The following is a 6347-nucleotide window of genomic DNA, read 5'->3' on the forward strand; positions in this document are numbered from 1 at the left end:
AAGGGGGGCAATGGTCACGGTTGGTGCCACGAACCGGGACCAAAGCCCCCTTTAGTCCCGGTTGGTGCCACCAACCGGGACCAATGGCCTTGTGCTGCCCCGCGCCCAAAAGTTTAGTCCCACATCGCTAGCTGAACGGCGCCGGCACTGGTTTATAAGCGCTGTTGTGCCTCCCCATTCGAGCTCCTCTCTAATGCAGGCTTTCGGGCCTAAACTTGCTACTACCTGTGGGCCTATTGGGCCTTCTGCGGGCCTGAATCCTGGCCCATGTAGGGTTTCTAGTCGTATTCAGGCCGTGGAGGCCCAGTAGGAGGCATTTTTTTTGGTTTTTTCTTTTTTATTTCTACATATTTTTGGTTTTTTATTTTTTTATTTCTACTTACAACTAAATACTTACAGTTTTTAGTGATTTCTTTTTGCTTTTAGGTCACAAAAATTATAAACTTTCTGTTAGTGCCATTAGTTTTAAATTTTGAATAGTTTAAATTTGAATTTTTAAAAATTTGTGTGAATCGCTAGTTTATGAATAACTTTACTATAAAAATAGAATTTGTTTTTCTATTTATTTTTTATTTATACTTACAACTAAATACTTATAGTTTTTTAGTGATTTCTTTTAGTTGATCATAACATAATATTTTAATTGATTGTTTTTATTTTCATAAAAGTTTTGTAGTTCATTCTGTTTGCTATTAATTCATTCTTTGAGCTAAATGACTCTGAAATTGGAAAGCATTTTAAAATGAACTCTGAAAAGGTTGAAAGTTGGCATGGTATCATCATTTCACCCACATAGCATGTTCCAAAAAGTAGAGAGGGTTACGACAAAAACTTGATGCACTTCGTGTACAAAATGGACAATCACTTTCGAAGTATCAAAGTTTCGAACCATAAGACATGAAAGCATTTCAAATGAACCATAAAACGGACAATGGTAGCATGTTTGTCTGTTACAAATTTGGCCTGGTATCATCATAATAGTTGCGGGAGAAAGTCTTCACTTTTTCTTCGCTTCTGTCATTTGCTTATTGCACCATAACCATGGATAATCTTCATTGTTTATCAGGATGCTTGGGTCAGCCTTGACATTGAAGGGAGGAATTTCATGAAACTTTTCATAATCTTCAGACATGTCTGTCTTGCCGTCCACTCCCAAGATGTCCCTTTTTCCTGAAAAAACTATGTGGCGCTTTGGCTCATCGTATGATGTATTCGCTTCCTTATCTTTTCTTTTTCTCGGTTTGGTAGACATGTCCTTCACATAGATAACCTGTGCCACATCATTGGCTAGGACGAACGGTTCGTCAGTGTACCCAAGATTTTTCAGATCCACTGTTGTCATTCCGTACTGTGGGTCTACCTGTACCCCGCCGCCTAACAGATTGACCCATTTGCACTTAAACAAAGGGACCTTAAAATCAGGTCCGTAGTCAAGTTCCTATATGTCCACTATGTAACCATAATATGTGTCCTTTCCGCTCTCGGTTGCTGCATCAAAGCGGACACCGCTGTTTTGGTTGGTGCTCTTTTGATCTTGGGCGATCGTGTAAAATGTATTCCCATTTATCTCGTATCCTTTGTAAGTCAATACAGTCAAAGATGGTCCCCTTGACAACAAGTACAACTCATCACAAACAGTGTTGTCACCTCTGAGACGTGTTTCCAACCAACTGCTGAAAGTCCTGATGTGTTCACATGTAATCCAATCGTTGCACTGCTCCGGGTGTTTGGAGCGCAGACTGTTCTTGTGTTCATCGACATACGGGGTCACCAAGGTAGAGTTCTGTAGAACTGTGTAGTGTGCTTGAGACCAAGAATATCCGTCCCTGCATATTATTGAGTCTCTTCCAAGAGTGCCTTTTCCAGTCAGCCTCCCCTCATACCACGATTTAGGGAGACCTATCTTGTTAAGGCCAGGAATGAAGTCAACACAAAACCCGATAACATCCTCTGTTTGATGGCCCATGGAGATGCTTCCTTCTGGCCTAGCGCGGTTACGGGCATATTTCTTTAGGACTCCCATGAACCTCTCAAAGGGGAACATATTGTGTAGAAATACAGGCTCAAGGATGACAATCTCGTCGACTAGATGAACTAGGACGTGCGTCATGATATTGAAGAAGGATGGTGGGAACACCAGCTCGAAACTGACAAGACATTGCGCCACATCACTCCTTAGCCTTGGTACGATTTCTGGATCGATCACCTTCTGAGAGATTGCATTGAGGAATGCACATAGCTTCACAATGGCTAATCGGACGTTTTCCGGTAGAAGCCCCCTCAATGCAACCGGAAGCAGTTGCGTCATAATCACGTGGCAGTCATGAGACTTTAGGTTCTGAAATTTTTTCTCTGGCATATTTATTATTCCCTTTATATTCGACGAGAAGCCAGTCGTGACCTTCATACTGAGCAGGCATTCAAAGAAGATTTCTTTCTCTTCTTTTGTAAGAGCGTAGCTGGCAGGACCTTTATACTGCTTCGGAGGCATGCCATCTTTTTCGTGCAAATGTTGCAGGTCCTCTCGTGCCTCAGGTGTATCTTTTGTCTTCCCATACACGCCCAAGAAGCCTAGCAGGTTCACGCAAAGGTTCTTCGTCACGTGCATCACGTTGATTGAGGAGCGGACCTCTAGGTCTTTCCAGTAGGGTAGGTCCCAAAATATAGATTTCTTCTTCCACATGGGTGTGTGTCCTCAGCGTCATTCGGAACAGCTAGTCCACCGGGACCCTTTTCAAAGATTACGTAGTGTAAATCATTGACCATAGCAAGCACGTGATCACCGGTGCGCATGGCGGGCTTCTTCCGGTGATCTGCCTCGCCTTTGAAATGCTTGCCTTTCTTTCGACATTGATGGTTGGTCGGAAGAAATCGACGATGGCCCAGGTACACATTCTTTCTGCATTTGTCCATGTATATACTTTCAGTGTCATCTAAACAGTGCGTGCATGCATGGTATCCTTTGTTTGTCTGTCCTGAAAGGTTACTGAGAGCGGGCCAATCGTTGATGGCCACGAACAGCAACGCCTTAAGGTTAAATTCCTCCTGTCTGTGCTCATCCCACGTACGTACACCATTTCCATTCCACAACTGTAAAAGTTCTTCAACTAATGGCCTTAGATACACATCAATTTCGTTGCCGGGTTGCTTAGGGCCTTGGATGAGAACTGGCATCATAATGAACTTCCGCTTCATGCACATCTAAGGAGGAAGGTTATACATACATAGAGTCACGGGCCAGGTGCTGTGATTGCTGCTCTGCTTCCCGAAAGGATTAATGCCATCCGCGCTTAAAGCAAACCATACATTCCTTGGGTCCTTTGCAAACTCATCCCAGTACTTTCTCTCGATTTTTCTCCACTGCGACCCGTCAGCGGGTGCTCTCAACTTCCCATCTTTCTTTCGGTTCTCACTGTGCCATCGCATCAACTTGGCATGCTCTTCGTTTCTGAACAGACGTTTCAACCGTGGTATTATAGGAGCATACCACATCACCTTCGCAGGAACCCTCTTCCTGAGGGGCTCGTCGTCAACATCACCAGGGTCATCTCGTCTGATCTTATACCGCAACGCACCGCATACCGGGCATGCGTTTAGATCCTTGTATGCACCGCGGTAGAGGATGCAGTCATTAGGGCATGCATGTATCTTCTCCACCTCCAATCCTAGAGGGCATACGACCTTCTTTGCTGCGTATGTACTGTCGGGCAATTCGTTATCCTTTGGAAGCTTCTTCTTCAATATTTTTAGTAGCTTCTCAAATCCTTTGTCAGCCACAGCATTCTCTACCTTCCACTGCAGCAATTCCAGTATGGTACCGAGCTTTGTGTTGTCATCTTCGCAATTGGGGTATAACCTTTTTTTGTGATCCTCTAACATGCAATCGAACTTGAGCTTCTCCTTTTGACTAATGCATTGCGTCCTTGCATCGACAATGACCCGGCGGAGATCATCATCATCGGGCACATCGTCTGGTTCCTCTTGATCTTCAGCAGCTTCACCCGTGGCAGTATCATTGGGCACATCGTCTGGTTCCTCTTGATCTTCACCAGCTCCCCCCGTTGCAGCATCACCGTATTCAGGGGGCACATAGTTGTCATCGTACTCTTCTTCTTCGCCGTCTTCCATCATAACCCCTATTTCTCTGTGCCTCGTCCAAACATTATAGTGTGGCATGAAACCCTTGTAAAGCAGGTGGGAGTGAAGGATTTTCCGGTTAGAGTAAGACCTCGTATTCCCACATTCAGTGCATGGACAACACATAAAACCATTCTGCTTGTTTGCCTCAGCCGCATCGAGAAACTCATGCACGCCCTTAATGTACTCACGGGTGTGTCTGTACCGTACATCCATTGTCGGTTCATCTGCGTGCATTATATATAATTAAGTGTCCAAATTAAAAGAAGTTCATCATCACATTAAAACCAAAGTGCATACATAGTTCTCATCTAACAACATATAGCTCTCCAGAGCATCTAATTAATTAAACCATACATTGAAACTATGTAAAACATTTCAATGCGAAAACAAATGCGATCATAATCGCAACCAAGGTAACAATTGATCCAACGGCATAATGATACCAAGCCTCGGTATGAATGGCATATTTTCTAATCTTTCTAATCTTCAAGCGCATTGCATCCATCTTGATCTTATGATCATCGACGACATCCGCAACATGCAACTCCAATATCATCTTCTCCTCAATTTTTTTTATTTTTTCCTTCAACAAATTGTTTTCTTCTTCAACTAAATTTAACCTCTCGACAATAGGGTCGGTTATCATTTCCGATTCACATACATCCTAGATAAATAAAATCTATGTCACGTTGGTCGGCATAATTTTCATAAACAATAAATGAACCAATAGTTATAAAAATAATATACATACCAAATCCGAATCATAGACAGGACGAGGACCGACGGGGGCGGATACCAAAACCATCGCACTATATAAGATGCAATAATAAATGTAAGAAAATGATACAAGTATCTATCTAAACTAGAAGTAAGAATATTTTTCCTTTCAGAAAGAAGATAAGAACAAGAGGCTCATCACGGTGGTGTCGGTGATGAGATCGGCGCGGGTGATCGACGGCGGTGAAGACGGGGACGGGGCGTGACGTACCGCTAAATCTAGACAAATCTCGAGGAAAATGGAGCTTGGAGGTCGAGCTTCGAGAGGAGAAAGCTTAAGTAGTGTGGCTCGGGCATTCCATCGAACACCTCATGTGCATAGGAGGTGAGCTAGAGCACCACAAAGCCCTCTCCCCCTCGGCCAGAAAAAACAGAGCACTGTGCTCTGCTCTTGCGCGGGGGGTATATATAGGCACCTCATTGGTCCCGATTGATGACATGAACCGGGACTGAAGGGAAGCCTTTGTTCCCGGTTCAAGCCACCAACCGTGACCAATGGTGGTGGCCCAGGAGCGAGGCCCATTGGTCCCGGTTCGTCCCACCAATCAGGACCAAAAGGTCCAGACGAATCGGGACCAATGGCCCACGTGGCCCGGCCGGCCTCCTGGGCTCACGAACCGGGACCAATGCTCACATTGGTCCCGGTTCTAGACTGAACCGGGACTAATGAGCTGAGCCGGCCTGGACCATAGCCCGGTTTTCTACTAGTGCAGGGGTGGGTCACGAAGCTCAAGGGTGTCATGTACGAGGCGACCAACATCCTCGACCTCTGCGAGCTCAAGGCCATGGGTCGGCGGGACGCAGCACCCGCATCCTGCTGCAACCCTCTGCTCTTCTGGTTGCGGCACCCCAGGTTCGCCCATGACATTGGCAGCCGCATCAGGAAGCTCAACAAGAGGCTGGACGACATCTGCAAGCTAGGCGCTGCCTTCAGCTTCATCAAGCTGGAGACGTACCAGGATTATAGGACCGGCCGACCTTCTGCGGCTGACCGGAAGACGGATCCCGTGTTGGAGCGCTCGGCCGTGGTAGGGGAGAAGATTGAAGAGGATACAAGAGCGCTGGTGGAGGAGCTGACAAAGGATAATGATGGCATCGCGGTGGTCGCCATCGTGGGTGTTGGCGGGATCGGGAAGACCACCCTTGCGAAGAAGGTCTTCAACCATGAGGAAATGCAACCCAAGTTTGAAAAGAAGATGTGGCTGAGCGTCACGCAGGACTTCAGCGAGGTTGAGCTACTAAGGTCGGCTATCACCGCTGCCAATGGAGTACTCCCTGCGACTCAAGACAAATCTATGCTTGTGCCGGCCCTTCTCAACGCTGTCAGAAATCAGAAATTTCTTCTGGTTTTGGATGACATGTGGAGTGATAGAGCATGGACCTCATTACTCAATGCTCCCTTCAGCCACGGTGCCCCTGGTAGCCGGATC

The 6347-nt window shown here is 45.9% G+C and overlaps 1 pseudogene; it reads left to right on the plus strand.

The window, feature by feature from the left end:
- Positions 1–6347, plus strand: part of LOC119332891 — a 98317-nt pseudogene that overhangs the window by 7019 nt on the left and 84951 nt on the right.

The sequence above is a fragment of the Triticum dicoccoides genome, chromosome 7A, assembly GCF_002162155.2.
Source record: "Triticum dicoccoides isolate Atlit2015 ecotype Zavitan chromosome 7A, WEW_v2.0, whole genome shotgun sequence".
NCBI lineage: Eukaryota > Viridiplantae > Streptophyta > Magnoliopsida > Poales > Poaceae > Triticum > Triticum dicoccoides.